Genomic DNA, 20,153 nt, shown 5'->3' on the forward strand with positions numbered 1-20,153 from the left:
GTTTTATTCTTTTAATTGGTCCTTTTGTCCTTTCCCTTGTTGATACTACTCCACTTGGTTTGCAACTATTGCATCATACATTCAGCCAAGTTGTGGATGATACCATTTGAAAAATTGGCGAGTGGCCTTGATTTTGAATACGTAGGAACTATAATACTGCGGGCACTCTAAAAGAATCTGCATTAGGATCTCTCCGACTGGCTGTTGTCAATTTGCGTTTGTATTTGCCCTGAAGAAGTCCATTTGAATGAACAAAATGCATTGGCTTGTCATTTCTATTCATACAGGAATCTTTACTAAATAAAAAGAACTAAGAAAAAAAGAAAAATTAAGAAAAAAATAAACACAAGAATCATAATTGTGACTGTTGACTATTGGTGTGGTGCATCTCTATTGGTAGGCAGTTTTGGTGGCTGCACCCAGGCAGCCGGTGCTTGTAGTGTGTGGACACATTTGTATTTATGCATTTTCAGAGATATTAGTTGGAACATCGGGTCTGGTGCGGTGTGTCTCCTGCTCCGCTGCCTTTGCTATATTTGGTATTAATATTTAAAGTTTTGCAGTATGTTTATGTTTGAACATTCTAATTGCAAACAATGGTGGCTGGAATCGCTGGATGCAAATACAGAGCCACTCAACATCGGATTAATGTAGTGGCATAATGGAAAACAATGGGGCCCCCAGGGGCGTAATGTGGTCAGTAACTAAGAGGGGAGTGTAGGCTTCAGATTTCCCAGCAATCACGCTGGCATATCTTTTTAAAATACATTATGAGAAGCAGGACATGAGTGGGGCTTAAGAGGCACTGGAAAGAGAGAGGAATGTGAATTGTTAGGGGTACTTAAAATACAATTGTTTTAAAACTAACCAAAGACGAGTGAGAGAGAGAAAGTGTGTGTGTGTGTGTGTGTGTGTGTGTATGTGAGAGAGAGAGTGTGTGTGTGTGTGTGTGTGTGTGTGTGTGTGTGTGTGTGTGAGTGCGTGTGTACGTGTGTGTGCATACATGTGTGCATGCATGCACGTGTGTGTGCTTTTGTCAGTGTGTGTATGTAAACCTCCAGGGTGAAATCCAACAGATACCTCACCATACTCCACTGAAAGCACTCGTACCCAACTATTCACTACAAAATTCATTTTTAGGTCTCGCCTGACCCAGCGCATGCATTGGTCTGGCAAGACTTATTGAGAGGGCTCCAAAAAGTGCTACCAGGCCAGCCTAGAGCTACAGTGCATGTGCGCGGGCGCGCGCGCCACGCTTTGCCGCAATTACTTTCACTTTCGCAGCCGCAGGGCCGCTTTGCATAGCCAATAGGTCTAGTTTTTGGGACCTTATAAGTATTTAGCTAAACACTTTGGGATTCCCCCTGCAAAATGTAACGAGGGGGCCCTTGAGTCTCCCATATCGCAAAGATATTCATTGACCTTGGGGGTGAATGGAGGCCCATAGAAGGGTTGGGGACCCACTGAATGGTTGGGGGCCTTCTCCACCGCAGGGGCTGCATGGGCCTGCATTCCGCCCCTGGCTTCATGCACAAAGTACTGTTGTAGGTTTCTTAGACACATGGCCGTCCTGAAGCGTCGCAATCTCTGTGTAAAAAGGAGGGCAGAATCGCCACGTTTCAGAACTATGCAAAAATAAGTGCAGCAGCCCAGCAAGGAAGTACTGTACCTTTAATGATAATGATGAGAATAATATTATGAATAATATTGATGATGCTGATGATGTTCCTGATCAGCATAATTAAAAGAAGAAGACGAGGGAGAAGATAATGATACGGATGGCGACGATGATAGCTGTGTCAGTTAGGGGTGGGCGATAAATTCCGCTCCGAGGGCGGAGTTCACGGAGTTTCGCCTAACTGCGCTACACTTGTAACGTGGAGGTCTGGCAAAACGTTGTCAACCGCCGCATGGCAGAGATGTTTCTTGCGCGCGACTCATCCTCGTCAAGTTGGCGAGCGAGAATTCTAACGTGATTTTGAGGCGCTAGGATGGCACCCGGCGAGATTTTCTCAACCGCATAACTGCTGCCCTTGTCCAACATTCCTGCCAACGTTGGCTTCAAGGCCCTTCTTTCAGAGATCTATTATCATTGTAAAAAAAATTAAAATCCATATTCCATAATATGGGCTGATATGAATGCATTTCTCAAGTAATTATTTTTCCTTTTTCATAGCTTAAAGATTCTCTTTGTTGCTAGTGCTTCGCTCCACTGAGGGCACAATTAGCCTGACCTGAAAAGCCAATTCTTCCCGCGCGAAGCATCTTCAATATTTATGGCCTGGCCTGGCTGCTGCAATGGGGGGATGGAGCAGTTTGCAGCTTCATTTGAAGGCTTTGGCACACAGCTCAAGTACTTTCTACTTTAAAGGATACATTTGAAAACCAATTTTGGTTCTGCTAACAAAAAGACCTTGAGAAATACCCGCCTCCGTGAGAAAAATACAGGTGCAATAAATATATGTTTACTTGCAGTTTTATCACTGTGATCTCATCCTTTCGTTCAAAAAAGCTTCAGTACAAAAACACTATGTATGAAATGCGTCTTTTCAAACTCTGCAGGCCTTCTATGGCGCATCCACAGTGATGGACAGCTCGGCTGCAGCAAACAATTTAGCTATAATCCGATCGATTCACCCGCCATATATGTTCTTGGCAGACATTGTTTCACTGAAATCTGTTTGGAAGGCTATAAGACTCTCTGCGTGGGAGGAGGGCAGCTGCCCTCTTCCTCTTGCTGGGGAGAGACGAGGGACGGGTGACAAATACATTATGGAGCATGCGCCATCGAGTTGGACGGCACGTGCGTGTAAGGGAAAATAAAAGAAGGAACCGCAGGAAAGTAATTCTTTGCTGGATCAGTGCGTAATATCCCAGTCAAACTCCCTTGAGATAAAACATTTTTGGTTGGAGGGGAGAGGTGGGTTGTTTTTTGTTTGAGTCAGGAAGAGGTAGGGAGAACAACATGTAAGAGATAAATTGTGTTATGGCGCAGATGGACGAGTGCAGACAGGAGCCCAAATAAAGTTTGGGGTTAAGTTGCATTGCAGTTATGCAAATAGTTTTGTTTTGTTCACGAGTGACCATGAGGTGATGCCGCAGCACTATGGTCAAGGAGGCTGGTCAGAGCACCAGGTGGTTCAAGGACCTTAGATCAGTAGGACAAGAGAGCACACAACCGATGAATGTGGCCTATAGGCCTGTAGTGTCTTGCTGGACATGTTCTAGTATCCCATTATGTACAGGTTTACCAGCCGCTCCCTGTGAGTGCTGGCCAATACGCCCACCCACAGCCTCCAACACAGGTGTCGCCGGTCAGGTGACCCTGCCAAAAAGTGAGCCAGAGCGCACGTGCTTGTGGCCAGTTCAGTAACTATAGCCACTGACCTAGAGCCCACGACTTCACAATGGTCATGAGGGGTCTGACCCCGCATGCTATGCTGTCTCGGGCCTCACTAGCCATAAAAGGGGTGGAGAGACATCCATACATTGCTGCGACTGCCTACATGTCTCCTCGAGAAGAGGTTGGGCCCTTCCATTCTTGGTGAGGAGTTAAAGCACACCCTCCACTGAAACGGCTGCCATCTGCCTGCCTGCTACTGTGCTGAAGGTAGGAAAAGCCTGCATCACTGTCACACGCTGTCCATGGCAACAGGATCAGCGAGGCAGGCAGACTTGCAAGAAGGCCCTTAGAGAAGCTGGGCACCAGCCGCTGAGGAGTGAAATAATCCCCGTTGTGCCCACCCGCTGTGTTCCAGCAAACAAAAAGGGAAGGTGTAATCAGTTTGGGTAGGGGGCCCAGGACAGTACTGCCAGTTTGTGAGGTTTGAGGGCGAAGAGAAAGTGGAGCTGCAGCGCTGCAGCAGAGGCAACCCCCGCCCACAAGCAAGCTGCCCTGCTGGCCGGCATTAGCAAAGGAGCCACGGCATCCTTTCACAGTCAGATGTGTCCCTACCTGTCAATGCTTGGGCCATCCTCTGCTCATGCTGCTGGCCGCGAGACGAGCAATACTCCCAACAAAGGAAGTGTGTCTCCAGGGCCCATCCTGGGCTTTTGGTTCCTGCTGTTGAGACTGTTGACCCGGTGTGGTGCGCAACTGCAGTGCCACCTAGTGGTGACTGTAGCGGGGCTCTGGATGGCAAGCGGCCTAGCTGCTGTGAATGCCAAGTACACACACAGCCACACAGAGTAGTGGTCTGGGCCGAAAGTCCTGAGACGACCTCCGCCTGTTTATTTAAGCTCTCTGGCCATGCCTGGCCAGAGAGTGATACAATGTATGGAAGCCCTTTCGGGCTGCAAGAACGGGTTCAACACCCTCGCGGTATCTGGACCGCCACATCCCATCCCAAGTCAGTGTTCAAACCTAACGAAACAAATCAACACATAAAGTCTGTGAGCCTTTGGCTTGGTCTTGTGTTGGGTCTCAGGTTGTACCTTCGTTGGCGGCTTCATTGACTTTCCGAAGGACTGCCCGGCGACAAGGTGTTGTTGGCAGTGGTTGTTCCGGTCTCTGTAACCATGGAAGAAGACGGGTTCACCACGGCTTGGTCTCCGTCCAGGCACGGGGGACTGCCTTCCGCGTTTATTTCCCCACTCTCCGCAGGTCAAGAAGACACCCTCTCAGTGTCTGAGCCTTGTATCCTCTTCAACCAGGACATGTTCCGGGTGATTGTCTCATCACCTCTCTGGGCTGTGATAGTGGTACCATTGGTTCTCAGCACAGTCCATAGTCCAGGTTTGTATGTTGTGAGGAACTTCCCTCCACTACGACGGTTCCAGTGCACCCTGGTGCGATGACCCGGGTTTTTGCCCCTCTCTTCCCACTGGCCCGCTCGTTGTTTGCTGCTCGTTGTGGTTGGGTGTTGGTAGGATCGTAGGGTTCTGGGACCCAGCCATCAACTGCAGGGATGGTGCCCCGGCGGGGTCCGGCCAACATCAGGGATCTCTGGGTCGTGCAGTAAGGGGTGCTGCGATAATCCCACAAGAACCTGTGCAGCGCTGCCTCTGAGTTGGACTGCTCGGACACTGCAATCCGGAGGATCTTATTAAGTGTCCGCATGAAGCGTTCAACTTCACCATTGGCTTGCGGCCATTAAGGAGTGATGCGGTGGTGATGAACTCATAATAGCGCCAACAGGTTTTTGAACTCGGCCCCTTGGAACGGGGGCCTGTTATCGGTCTTAATTTCGCTGGGCAACCCAAAGAGCACAAAGGTCTTCTCTAGGACTGGTTGTAGGTGAGCGAAGGACGTGGATGCAATCACTTTGACTATGGGTTATTTTGTGTAGCTGTTGATCAGCACTTTCCAGAACTTTCCTAGCCGGACTCTGTCTGTTTCGTTCCAACCGCTAGGGGCATGAAGGAAGTCTTCCCAGGATCCTCTTTGGATGGAGTTCAGCACTTTCACGTGCACAGCGCCAGGGCTGGTTTCGGTCTTGATTTTGTCTATGGTGAGGGCTCGCGGACAGGCCCATTGAGACACCATATCGATGTATTCTTAGGTTCTCTGTTCCTGGTCCCCCCCTTCTCCGGCTGTCTCCGGTGGGTGCCGTGACAGAAAGTCTGCCGGGTTCTTTGCTCCTGGTCAATAGACTAGTTCCATTTGATAATGCTGAGCTGTATCGCCCAGCACTCAATTCTTGGTGGGTGGTGCGGTGCGGTGCGGTGCTTCTAAACAGCGGGACCAGTGGCTGTTGGTCAGTCAACACTCTGAAAGGGTGCCCACTGACATACAAGTGGAAGTGATTGCAGGCCCACTTAATCGCCAACGCCTCCCTTTCGATCTGGGAATAGCGTGCTCCCGTTGGGATGAGGGCCTTTCTCGCGAACGCAAGCGGAGCCCACTTCCCTGGCTCTGTTTCTTGGGTCAGGAGCGCTCCTAGACCAACGGGACTCGCGCTCACTCGGTCATGCATGTGGTGTCGAAATACGCCATGGTGGTTTTTCCCAGAAGCGCCGCTTTGATCTTTTGGAATGCTTCTTCTTCTTCCTTGCCCCACTTCCAGGTGGCATCCTTTTTCGTTAGGGCGCACAGCGGTTCCGCTAGCGTGGCCAGGTTCGGTATGAACTGCCCGCAGTAGGTGGCCATCCCTATGAAGCTTTGGGTCTCTGACGCTGTCATCGGGGCAAGGTCTTGCTGAATGGCCTGTGACTTTCGTGGGTCTACCCCGACCCCATCTTGGCTGAATACATAGCCAAAGAATTCAATAGATTTTTTGAAAAACGAGCACTTGTCTCGATGAAGGGTGACTTCATGTTCTGTGAGACGTTGGACTGTGACCGGAGGTGAAAGGGTATGCGTCGGAGCCGCAACGCCACTGGTTTCACCGCCTTCTCTATATGGAGCTTTATCGGGGCCCTTTTCATGCTTCCCAGTCCTTTAAATATCTGTGCTAAAAGTTCTAGAACATCCTCGGTCTGTAGGGTCTTGACTGCATTGGCAAACGTGACTAGGCCAAGATCTTCGGCTGTGTGGCTTCCTACTAGGATGTCGGCCTCTGTCAACTACATGGAAGGTTGTGGTAATTTTGTGATTTTCCGATATTACTTGTACTGTCATCTTACCCTTGAGGGGTAGGGGTGTTTGACTGCCATATGGGAGAATCCTAACGCGTGACGGGATCAGTGCAGGTCTTGGATTTTGCCTCTTGTACTGTTGGCACCCCATCACATTAACGGACACTCCTGTGTCAATCAGAGCGGTGACCTGGTATCCGGCGATCGAGGGCGCACGTGGGCTGTGGGCGCCTCTTCCATTTGAGGTCACTGGCAAATGAGATGAGGCAGCACTCGCCTTCCTCATCTGTAGAGGAGTCTTCTAGTTACTGCCTTGGCCGCACTGATGCTCCTGGCGTCTTCGGGTTTTTGGGATCTTCAAGCAACAGGTGCTTTACTGTCTTGGACGGCGGTCTTCTTCCGTGGGGTCCTCGATTCCGTGGTCCCCCTCTGCATGCAACTGCAAAGCGTTAGGGGGTGCCACACTTTGAACAAGTTCGGCCTTGCCCAGGACATTCTTCTTGCGGGTGCTCTTCCCTCCCACAGTATCTACAGCGTGACCCTCGTGTGTTCCAGTTTGGCCACCACCGTGGGTGCCTTTATCCTGTGTGTGTATGGCATCTGCTCTTTCGGTCTTGACCGTTACCGGTTTCTACGCGTGACTGGATCAGTGCAGGTCTTGGATTTTGCCTCTTGTACTGTTGGCACCCCATCACATTAACGGACGCTCCTGTGTCAATCAGAGCGGTGACCTGGTATCCGGCGATCTCGAGGGCGCACGTGGGTTGTGGGCGCCTCTTCCATTTGAGGTCACTGGCAAATGAGATGAGGCAGCACTCGCCTTCCTCATCTGTAGATGAGTCTTCTAGTTACTGCCTTGGCCGCACTGATGCTCCTGGCGTCTTTGGGTTTTTGGGATCTTCAAGCAAAAGGTGCTTTACTGTTCTGGACGGAGGTCTTCTTCCGTGGGGTCCTCGATTCCGTGGTCCCCCTCTGCATGCAACTGCAAAGCGGTAGGGGTTGCCACACTTTGAACATGTTCGACCTTGCCCAGGACATTCTTCTTGCGGGTGCTCTTCCCTCCCACAGTATCCACAGCGTGACCCTCATGTGTTCCAGTTTGGCCACCACCCGCGGGTGCCTTTATCCTGTGTGTGTATGGCATCTGCTCTTTCGGTCTTGACCGTTACCGGTTTCTACGCCTGTTGGGATATGGCGATGTCCATTGCTGTCGCTCTGGCATCACATAGGTCATGTGACCGTGCCATGATGAGGATGTCTTCGAGGGTGATCCTTGGATTAGCGAGCGCTCGAGCAGCGTATCATCCTTCTGCTTTACCTACTATGCTAGAGAGTATTAACTGCATTTTTTAAACGAACTGAAACCTTTTAAAATTGTACTGTGTTGAATTTGAATTAGCATGTTTTTAAAAGTAGAATTTGACAGTTAGCACACTGGGGGGCTTACCCACTCCGGCGCCAGCATACTCGCGCTCGATACCTGCCGAATCAGGGCAAGGCACCGAGCACCAGGGTTTTAGTGGCGGCCATCTTAGGGCGAGACAGAGCGGTGAGAGCGCTCTAGGCTCAGGGATAAAAGGAGCCCACTGACAGTGTTCTGCGGATTAGCGAGCGCTCGAGCAGCGTATCATCCTTCTGCTTTACCTACTATGCTAGAGAGTATTAACTGCATTTTTTAAACGAACTGAAACCTTTTAAAATTGTACTGTGTTGAATTTGAATTAGCATGTTTTTAAAAGTAGAATTTGACAGTTAGCACACTGGGGGGCTTACCCACTCCGGCGCCAGCATACTCGCGCTCGATACCTGCCGAATCAGGGCAAGGCACCGAGCACCAGGGTTTTAGTGGCGGCCATCTTAGGGCGGGACAGAGCGGTGAGAGCGCTCTAGGCTCAGGGATAAAAGGAAACAGTCTCTCTCCGCGAGGGCGGACGCGTTTTGAGCGGACGCGCCTCGTCTTCGCCGGAGTCTAGCCAGAGTCAGCCCGTCTGTGCCCGTCCGGGCCAGGCCGGGACTTCGGGCGTATTACTCTGTTTCCACACTATACGGTATGATAACAAGTGCTACACTTAGGGCGTTACGCCCCATTAACCATGACAACTGTATAACCCTGAACCCGATATTAGCTGGCTCACAAACATGCCCCGAATGTACTCTGTCCTTAACTAATTTCCAGCCCTATCGTGAAATCACACAGGGTACTACTATCAAATCTCGCCAGCAGGGAGCGAGTTCTAACAATTGTATATTTTACTCGGTTAACTGCCGTTCACTAGTACAACATAAACTTGATATTTTTCATCTGTTAATGGAAAAAAAGCCTACCGCCTTATTTTTAACCGAGACCTGGCTTCATGAAGGATCAGGTCCGGACGTTGCCATGGCCCTCCCCCCGAATTATGCTATTGTAAGGAGGGATCGGGTAGGACAAATAGGAGGGGGCATTGCTATTATTTACAGTAGAGACTTTGTATGTAACTTCGAACCTGTAGACATTCCTAACTGCGAAGCGGCATCATTTAAAATTATTCTCAGTCCCAATTTTACCTTTTCTGGCGTACTGGTCTATCGACCGCCAGTAAATAATCTTGCCTGGTCAGATTATTTGGTAAATTCTATCCTACCCGAATATCTGAATGCTCAAAACTACACGGTCCTTGGAGATTTAAATCTTCATCTTGAAGACGATAATGATAAGACCTGTAAGAATTTTATAGATGACTTCATGGTTTTAGATATGACGGTACGCAACAAGGGTCCTACACATAGAGCTGGACATTTGTTAGACCCTATCATAACAAACATGAAGGAACTCTCTTGGCTTGACACTACGCCCGTTCTCTGGTCTGATCATTTTCTTTTACGTTTTGCCATCTCACTTAAACCTATACATCGCCCAGTTACGACCGAGCTAGAATCCCGTAGGAGAAATTGGAAATCCTTAAACTTGGAGGATCTTAATAATGCGCTGAGGAAAGATCATCCATGCCTAGATGGAGACATGGAAAGCATAGCAGAAGCCACACGAAGATGGCTAAATGATGCAGCGGATTCTTGTGTACCCTTATCCCGCTGTAAAGGGAAAATACATCGCCCTCCTGCCCCCTGGTATACTGAAGCTCTCAAGAAAGAAAAATCCATATGTAAGAATCTTGAGAGGCAGTGGCGAAAAAACTATGAACTCCATCAAAAAGAAGTCTACCGTAAAGCCAGAAATAGCTATCATTCAGCATGCATGAAAGCTAAAGCATGCTATGTGACCACCAGCATTAACATGGCCGTAAATAAATCTCAGACTCTCTTTAATACCGTAAGGGAGCTGGCTGGTGAAAATTCAAGAGCGGAACCTACCCCCCTTAACACCCAGCAATGTCAAGACTTGGCTTCATTTTTTTACTGACAAAATTGATAACATTGTCTCTAACATCAATAGGGACAGTATAACCACGCATAAACATTTTAACATCCCTCAAGTTGTCAGAGGAAATTGTCATCTCGGGGCCTGGCCTCCTATTAATCTGAATATACTGAAGGAACTCCTAAAATCGATTAAATCAGGCTCCCCACGTGACATTATTCCTATAAGTATTTTAAGTAAATTAGAGGACTCGGCTATGGTCCCCATAGCGGAATTGCTGAACGCCTCCATTGAGCAGGCTTCAGTGCCTGCACTATGGAAACATGCTATGGTCACTCCTCTACTTAAAAAGCCGGGCGCAGACCCTTTGATACTGGCCAACTACCGCCCAATTTCATTGCTGCCTGCCTTCTCAAAAATCCTTGAGAGGCACATCCACAAAGCACTCTTATTCTATGTGGAAAAAAACGAGCTTCTTCACTCGTCCCAATCTGGCTTTAGGAGTGGTTTTTCCACTGAGACGGCCCTACTTGGGGTCACAGAAAAAATTAGGGAGCTCATGGACGATGGCCAAACGGTAGCACTGGTCCTGTTGGATTTAAGTGCGGCCTTCGACACCATTTCTCACTCCATACTGCTTGACAGGCTGGGGGAGAGTGGTGTCGAGGGCAAGGCACTTGAATGGATTAGATCATACTTATCCCTCCGCACTTTTCAGATCTCTTCCTCGGAGGCATGCTCTGAGATATTCCACTCTCCTCACGGCGTGCCACAGGGATCGATACTGAGCCCGCTGCTTTTTAATTTGTACCTTCGTCCATTAGCAGGTCTTGTTGAAAAATTTGGCCTTGTCTTAATGACTTATGCAGATGACTCTCAAATTTTGTTCTCTCTCTCAAAATCCGTTTCATCTGCTCCATCTGCACTGAGAATAGGCCTCCAGGAAATATTTAATTGGATGTCAGTTAACCAACTTAAACTAAACGGGGAAAAAACGGAGGTCCTCCTTTTGGGAAATAGCAAAGAGCTTTGGAGCGATCCCCACTGGCCATCATCGTTTGGTAAACTTCCTCCTCCTGCCTCTCAGGTCAGAAACCTTGGAGTCATCATAGATGATAGTTTATCCATGACACAGCAAGCTAACAAAGTGGCTGGCACATGTTTTGCCATTCTTAAATGGCTTTGTAAAATTGCCTGGATGTTACCCCCTTCCACCCAGAAGATCGTAGTCAATGCCTTAGTGACATCTCGGCTTGACTACGGAAACATCTTGTACCTGGGTTCAAATAAAGCGGTAATAAGACGGCTGCAACTGGTGCAAAACGCCGCTGCCAGACTGCTTTGCAGAATCCCCAGATCCGCTGGGATCACCAAATATCTTAGGGACCTGCACTGGCTCAGGGTCGAAAACCGGATTCGGTTCAAAACCCTGATTTATTTATTTAAAATCAAAGCTGGTATCGCCCCTAAATATTTACAGGACCTTGCTAAACTCTATTTTCCCAATCGCAGCCTCCGTTCAGGCACTGCTGCGAATTTTGTGGTACCTAGGTTCAAGCGGGCCAGAATAGGCGGAAGATCGTTTTCCTATTTGGGCCCAGTTCTGTGGAACACCTTACCCATCCATATACGTAAGGAGGAAAATCTCATGAGCTTTAGAAAAAGCATAAAGACCTGGTTGTTCGATAAATAATGTGTTTCAAGTTTGCTCCTTGTCCAGTGGATGTTTGTACGTGACGCTGATCCGGCGCCGGGAAACCCTTTGTGGGTAGCTGTGCGCCTTACAAGTGTTATAAAATAAAATAAATAAATTGGTTGCCGCAGGATGAGGGTCCGGAGGTTCGTGTTTCAGCACCCTTGGATTACCTGGGCCCTTACTTCCTTGTTATGTTCGTCGTCCATGCATGTGCTCACTAGCTCCCGTAGCTGTGCATTGAATGAATCCATTGACTCCCCTTCTCTCTGGCGTGCTTGTCGTAGCTTAATCCGTTCGTAATCCAGTTTAGTTGGGGATCAAAGGGCGCGTTCAGGGCCTGGACCGCTGCATTGTAATCACTGGGCGCTCCGGTGTCTGGTAGGTGAGCAAACAACTTGTATATTTCCTCCCCTGAAAAGTGCAACAGTAGGGACCTCTTGACTGCGACGTCCGTTTCCCACGTGGCTGTAAAGTAGCTGTCTAACCTGCTGATCAAGAGGGTCCATCTGGGGGACGTAGTGGCCAGATCTATTAGCTCGCTGAATGGGGGCAGCGCATTTATGGGGGAGTGCTGAGATGTGGGCTGCATGACCTGGTGCCCTGCTTGTTGTGCAGGCTGTACATTCTGTGGTGCTGCCTGTGCTGTGTTATGCATCATGGTTAGGCGTGCACAGTCTGCTTAGCGTTGTGTCTTCCTTGATCAGTGGTTTGAAAAGTGGTGGCACTTTAGAAAGTATGGTATTCCTTTTTATGGATTCTCTTTTCTTTGCCCCCCATTTTTTCCTTTCTGTTGTGCTTGCTTTCTTTTTTGTTCTCGGGGCCTCACTCTCTGTCCGGCACTGCCACTGGTCATCCTTCTGCCAAAGATGCTGTACGCACCGTGTGGTATACGGCTGGCCGAATCATGGGGGCAGGAGAAGTGAGGGCTGCCCCACATGTGCTTTCCTCTCTAGCGTAGTCGCAATCGTGGCTCAAGAGGCTGACAGGGGCGTACTGCTCATGCGCGCGTCTCCAACTCATGAGAGGGTGTGCAGGCTCGGACCGGGCTTTTGCCGGGAGCTTTCAGGTGTGCCGAACGTGGTAGCTGAGGAGCGGGGCTCAGGTAAGGAAGCAGGCGACATGAGGTACCTAGCTTTTTGTCGTGGTTGGTGACAGAACGCTCGGCTGACACAGGCTGCGTAGACGCTGCAGTGGTGAATCGTTGGTCGCTGCGCGTGTCCCACGTGCCTGCCTGCGACATCACCAAGTGGAGCCACTGGTATGGAATGCTGGTAAGGGACGGACAAAGAGAGCAGCAACATGTGGGTCGGGCCGTGAAAGACGCTGAACCTCGTCGGCAGTGTAGCTGGGCTCTAGCGGGCAAGTGGTGTAGCTGCTGGGAACGCCAAGTACACACAGCCACACAGAGTGGTAGTCTGGGCTGGAAGTCCCAAGACGACGTCCGCCCGTTTATTTAAACTCTCTGACCACGCTAAGTACAGGCCACCCTGCAGCACCTGCGTTACAAAGCCCCCACTGCACCTACATCTCCAGTGTCCTGCACTCTCAACTTCATCAGCGGTAAGTCAGAAAGGAAAAGCCCCAGCTGCCCTTACGTATACTGCCTCACAGAATCAGCGGGAAAGTGAGAGGTCCAGGCAGGAGGCTCCCACCTCATGGCTCCGCCCAGAAGAAGGTAGCCACATCCCCCACGCAAGCATTCACCTGATGGAGGTAGTAGTCTGCACAGCACTGCTAGGAGATAACAGAACCTGCATGAAAGAGCACAGCTCGCCCATCCATGGCGGTGCACTGTTGCCACCACATGCTGCAACAGAAGAGAAACTGACTGAGCTTTCTCTGTGAAGGGGGAGGAGAAGAGCATCACACACCCCCTGGTGGCAGGACACCATAACTGCGAAAGAGAAGACGCAGAACTACAGAGAACCAGCTGAGTGCTCCCCAAAAACAAGAGGGGATGAAAGGCCTAGACTGGCCTGAATGCAGGAAGGAGATAGCATCTACACCCCAACAGCACTAGCACTGCCCCCCAGTGGGCTAGACACTGTTCAGTGAGCGTCCTCCTCATACTCCCTTAAGACTGAGTCACTCACCAACCCATTGCAGGCATGGGGAGAGTTGCACCTCACCCAGTGGTATGCTGCCACCACCGCAAATGAAAAGGAGACCCTCATCTCCCACAGCGATCCTAAGCTGCACCCGGAATACTTTGCCCAAGAGAAGGAAGGTATGGAAAAGACTGCAGACCATATCCATCAATGCAAACCTACCTCGATTTCTGTCCACAAAATGGCTGCCGCACCGGTCGGCAGACACCCAATCCTACCGACAGGGCAGGACCTGTGAGTGGTCCAAGAAGGGAGAAGATGCACTGTCCCAAAGACAGAACAGGACCAGCGAGAGTCTGTGCAAATAGAACAGGCCCCACGTAGCCTGACGCCACCTAGCAGCATGTGCAGAGAAAACTTGCGACATGTGGCTGGACGCCACATCACACAGCAGGCAATAAGAAGACGAGAGCGTGGCATGATGAGCGAAATATCACAGGGTGAAGAGACTGAGGACTCATGCACCAGAGAGTGCATCAACAGACACAGGCCAGCAGCCACGGTGGAGCGATATCCCTGGTGACAGCTCAGCTGGAGAACCAAATGTAAGTAGCCAGCATGCATGAGCCATGTCTCTAGCTCACGCTTGCCAGCCAGTTCCCAAGCATTGGCTGCTTGAGACAGATGCTCGCAACCACACATGCCACAGGAGAGGAACAGCGCCAGCAAATATGCCGGGATATGAGGCTGCAAAGTCCCTCCAGTCGCCCTCACTCCATGCAAATTAACACCACAAGTCATCCAGGTTGTCTAATGGCAAACACACCATCATTGCCAAGTATATCACCCAAACCAACAAGGGAGCATCTCATCACCAGGTTGGAGCCTTCTGACCACAAATACCCAGAGAGCCCACCGCACCTGGGTCCTGTTGGCAAGCACACTGACCATGTATCATCCACCCTTGCAGTTGCACGAAAGACGTGGCCTTGGTTTATGATGACGATCCTGCAGCAGCACCCAGGCGGCCCACACACAACCCTGCACAGTCTACATGGTAACGTGGCAACCCATCAGAATGGGCCTCAAGGGAATCCCTGCACAAGCATCGTCAATGCCATCCCAGTCTTGACAAGGCTTACCTTCATTGAATCAAGATGCCCCCAAGAGGAAGCTCCACAGTGGACTCCAGCGACGCTCCTGATGCACCAATTTTGAACTGTTTGACACCAACTGCATCACCGCAAGAGCATACAGGACCTACCAACAGTGCGTGAGTGGGCATGGATTCAACTGGTATGCTGTCAAAGAATCCGGACTTCATCTACACAGTGTCCGCGCCCAATGGTAGCTGGTTAAACCATGGACGCGTGCAGAGATGACCGGGTGCTCCCAGATGCACTTTTTCACTGCTGTCCTGTGGACTTCTTCTCGAGGCTGAGAGACTAAGTGGTGTCTTGTGTGTTTTTGTTTTATCCCCACAGCTTGGACTAGTTTTAGTTTTCATTAAAAAGCTTTGGAGGAATGTAGTGTCCTGCTGGGCATGTTTCATGTGCAAGTTTACCAGCTACTCCTTTTGAGAGCTGGCCTTCACACCCACTCCACACCCATCCAACACAGGTGTCACCGGGCAGGTGACCCTGCCAATGAAAGAGCCCGAGCACATGTGCTTTAGGCCAGTTCAGTAAGTATACCCACTGTGTCACTCATTTACTTAGTATGTGGGTCTAGAGCCTACGATTTTGCAAGGTGTTACAAGAGCCATGAGGGCCTGAAAACCACATAGTGTCTAACTGCATGAGTAAAGCTTCTTTATAGCCAGAGGGGTGGTGCAATTTTTTTTATGTGTGGGAGAACTATATGTAGTATTTGAAGTTCAATTCATTTCAGATGCATCCAAAATCAAAATCAACTACTTGTTTCAGATTTTCTAACTTTCAAAACATTCCGTTTTTCAATAAATATTCATTTGCATACTTATAGTTTTTTATTTTTAAAGCCAACTCACTTATTATCTATGTCACAATATTCTCTTGTTTAAACCTACAGGTTTCATATGTAAAGGGTTTGTGGTCACAAAGCGTGTGACTCATTAAAACACCTGGTTTGTTGCAGAAAAGTATCTTATAGAGTGTATCAGGGCCCTTGTGTGAGTTGGAATCTTCTTTCTAACTGATAAAAGGACTTTTGTGATCCATTAAAATCACAAACAGCACGTGGTGTGAAAGGGGCACCCGCCTCCTACTTGGGAGTTGCGAAGCAATGTATCATTGGTTTGTGAATTGCAGTCACAAATTACTGATTATTCACTAACTATCCAGTTGGTGTGATAACTGAGCTGTCCCTGAGGGTCAGGCACCACTTGCCCCCTTGATGTTTTCTGAATTAACACAAGCTGCCTTAAAATTATTTTTATTTTGGGGGTGTAAATACAGAGCTGGAGGTCGGCTATCTCTGTAGGCCTCTGTCGTGGCAAACACAGCCATTCATTGGGGGCCAACAGTGGTTAATTTGTAAAACAAATAATTGCCAGGGCTCTCCTCAGATGGCAGCTTGCACCAGTCCATTTCTCCTGTTAGCATCGCCGAAAACAGAACCAACTACTTACCTTAAAAGTGGTGAGGGGGTGTGGCATAATGGCCAGATCCCCCAACTTCGGAGCGGGGGAATCAAGTTCGAATCTCGTTGTCGGCTCAACATCCTGTAATTCTGAGCAACTCACTTAATCTCCCTGTAAATTATTTTGTCCTTAACTGGTGCTCATCAAAAGTGCCGGTGCTGGGCACCAAGAAACCACCAGCTCAAATTAGCACTGGAGGTCAAACTTGGCACTTGCCAAATTAATATTCATTTAGTGAAGCAAGGACCTAGCTTCTTACACCAGAAGCTTAAACGCTAGCTTCCAGTCAGGAATCTGCGATCAATGGATAAAGAGCTACTTACCATTCCCTGCATTTATCGATCAAGGTGGGGAGGCAGATCTTTTTCTTATCTGGCTCCCACTTACTGGAAAAATTTGCCATTTTAGATCTGTGCATGTACTGATTACTCCATATTCAAGAAGTACTTATCCTAATTTTACTCTCTGTTCCTGCTGATCTGCCTGTCCTCAGCACAGAGATACCCCATTGGGGTGATTCGTGTGTGATATCAAATTAAAATAACATAACATAACAAAACCCTTTAGAGTCGGATCACGCCTGGCACTCGTTGCTCTCCCGCTAGGGTTGCACTATATATCTTCCCATATATAAATCAAGGCATACACTTTCAGACTAACCAAAAAGTTATTGGTTATTGCTTTTGAATTAATGTTATACTGTCATGGTCTAGAGGAAGAGAAGGTGTTTGGTTCTTGCTTTTGCGGGCCCATGCGGCTCGTCTGGAGCCCGCCTAGGGCGGCCATGTTTTGTCTCGCTTGTTTTCCACAAGGCGAGAAGATTAAATGTAATATACACGATGGGAGCAGTGATAATTGCCAAGAATTCGATGGCGCGTGGGCAGGAGAGAATAAACTCACAGATGAAAGGTATTAGCTTCTCTGCTGTTAGGTTGGCATTCTACCAATAAATGTGGGTTTCTGGAAAAAAAAGCTCTTGGCTAGATGCCTACTCTGGGCTGGATGTGTTTGTAATGAAATGAAAAGAGGTCAGTCTAGAGCAGGGGATCAGTCAATGAATTAAAGTTTCAAGAACTATGGTGGAAATTAATATCAAGTGGGTGTCCTCGTTTGTGTTTCACTACCTCTTTAATTCCATTACCGCCTAGTTGTGGGGGTTACACAAGTCCACCAGTTGTTCTAAGACGTTGTTAAGATCACCTGCTTAACTTTATAGTATCTCATTTTGCTGAGAGTATTTATTTAGTCTTTGTTTCATTTTGAAGCTATTTCGAAGTGTTTTCGAGAAAGGTAGGAGGGAGAAGAGGGGGAGAAAAAGTAAGGTGTGAGAAGAACTGCAAAAAGTCACTGAAGTCCTGCTGTGGCCTCCTGCTTTGATGTCGCAATTGGAGCATAAGTAGACCTGGAAGGGAGAGTTTCAAGCTTTCATTGGCATCTATGACCTTCTTTGAGTGTAGACAGAGGTGGGGCAGCGTTCACCATGAGGAGCATTGGGTGCGGTGAGATCTACCCGCAAACTGATTGCGTTGTGGGAGGGCCTGTCTTAAGCATTGAAAGCAGGCTGCGCTAGCCAGAGGGGCAGCCATGCAGCGCTTTACTGGCAAGGAAGTGTGCTTTGTAGCGCTTCCTTTCCCCTAGTAATGGCTGATGTAGGAGCTTCATGACCAGGATGACCTCGTCTGTCCCTTTCAGCACAAAGGCAGCGAACTAGGGTGATACTGAGACCTCTGATGTTTGCCCAGCGGAGGGTAGGGATGTGTGACCAGTGACGTGCAGAAATGAGGGACCAGTGGAGTGAAGGGGTATGTGACCGGTGAAGTGCAGGGATGTGTGAACAGTGGAGGGCAGAGATGTGTGACCAGGGAGGGTAGGTATGTGTGACCAGTGGAGGGCAGTGATGTGTGACCAGTGGAGGGCAGAGATGTGTGACCAGAGGAGGGAAGGGATGTGTGACCAGTAAACTGCAGGCAGGGATGTGTGACCAGTGGAGTGCAGGGATGTGTGACCAGTGGAGGACAGGGATATGTGATCAGTGGAGAGCAGGGATGTGTGACCAGTGGAGTGAAGGGGTGTGTGACCAGCGGAGTGAAGGGGTGTGTGACCAGTGGAGTGCAGGTTTGTGTGACCAGTGAACTGCAGGGATGTGTGACCAGCCGAGTGCAGGGATGTGTGACCAGTGGAGCGAAGGGGTGTCCTACCAGTGGAGTGCAAGTTTGTGTGACCAGTGAACTGCAGGGATGTGTGACCAGTGGAGTGCAGGGGTGTGTGACCAGTGGAATGCAGGGATGTGTGACCAGTGGAGGGAAGGGATGCGTGACCAGTGGAGTGCAGCCATGTGTGACCAGTGGAGGGCAGGGATATGTGAACAGTGAAGTGCAGGGATGTGTGACCAGTGGAGTGAAGGGGTGAATGACCAGTGAACTGCAGGGATGTGTGACCAGTGGAGTGCAGGGGTGTGTGACCAGTGGAGTGCAGCCATGTGTGACCAGTGGAGTGCAGGGATATGTGAACAGTGAAGGACAGGCATGTGTGACCAGTGGAGGGCAGGGATATGTGAACAGTGAAGTGCAGGGATGTGTGACCAGTGGAGTGAAGGGGTGAGTGACCAGTGGAGTGCAGATTTGTGTGACCAGTGAAGTGCAGGGATGTGTGACCAGTGGAGTGCAAGGGTGTGTAACCAGTGGAGCGAAGGGGTGTCCTACCAGTGGAGTGCAAGTTTGTGTGACAAGTGAACTGCAGGGATGTGTGACCAGTGGAGTGCAGGGGTGTGTGACCAGTGGAATGAAGGGATGTGTGACCAGTGGAGAGCAGGGATGTGTGACCAGTGGAAGGCAGGGATTTGTGACCAGTGGAAGGCAGGGATTTGTGACCAGTGGAGGGAAGGGATGTGTGACCAGTGGAGTGCAGCCATGTGTGACCAGTGGAGGACAGGGATATGTGAACAGTGAAGTGCAGGGATGTGTGACCAGTGGAGGGCAGGGATGTGTGACAAGTGAAGTGCAGGGATGTGTGCATACATGTTATTGCAAAAGTCTTGATATTGATAGAGGAAGTGGTGTTGTTGCCATTTGTCTGTTGCAGTTACAAGTGATGCCATCACAACCACAACTTTGGTTTTCTATGTTACAGACCCCAGCAGCCTAGTACTGAGATCATTCATAAAGTTTTTTTTTGTTTAAACATTTTTTTTATTATTTTCGTACCAACATCCCAATACAATTCCCACAAGAGCCCCAGCACCCCACCGAAGAGCGTTACATACGACATTTCAACTGTGTATACATGGGAAAGGTTACTCTTCCCGCTTGGGCTCCCCCCTCCCACTTCCTCCCGCAACCCATGTCAGTGCGCCCCCGTCTGCCTATCCTCCCCCAGATGCGGCCCCCCCTATTACTATGACTCGTGCAGGGGTATTCAAACCTATCTCTGGCAGCTTGGGCTTTCCCCCAGCTTCAGCCGCTTCGGATGCGTCCTCCCACCATCGTGACCCCCCTCCTACTCCCTGCTTATTGCTTCCTCCTGTCGGTCAGGTATGCTCCCTTCCCCTCCACCGTCAGACACCAGCCCCTGAAGTTCAACCACCAATGACTCCCATGCACGGGCCGTCGCTAATGCCTTGTCGTCGTTCCTCCTATGCGCTAATTGCAAACGAAGTGTGCCATCCGCACCTGCCCATTTCGCAAACACCGTCCTCCACCTCAGAAAGCTAGGTCCCACCCTTGACTTCCAATGCATGGTTAGCTCCCTCTTGGCCATAATCAACCCTAAGTCATAGAACTTACTAGTAACCTTCGTACAGCGGATGTGGGGGAACCAAAGCAACAAGCAGGCCCCCATCTCCGAAGCTATGGTGCGCTCTGTCACTTGATTCAAGCAGTCTATGACGTCCTCCTAGTAACTACCGAACTCCGCGCA

The 20,153-nt window shown here is 49.5% G+C and overlaps 1 protein-coding gene across 3 annotated transcripts in view; it reads right to left on the minus strand.

The window, feature by feature from the left end:
• Positions 1-20,153, minus strand: part of KCNT1 (potassium sodium-activated channel subfamily T member 1) — a 1,722,207-nt gene that overhangs the window by 1,227,684 nt on the left and 474,370 nt on the right. The gene's annotated exons all lie outside the window — the stretch shown is intronic.

This window comes from Triturus cristatus, chromosome 1_2 (assembly GCF_964204655.1).
Source record: "Triturus cristatus chromosome 1_2, aTriCri1.1, whole genome shotgun sequence".
NCBI lineage: Eukaryota > Metazoa > Chordata > Amphibia > Caudata > Salamandridae > Triturus > Triturus cristatus.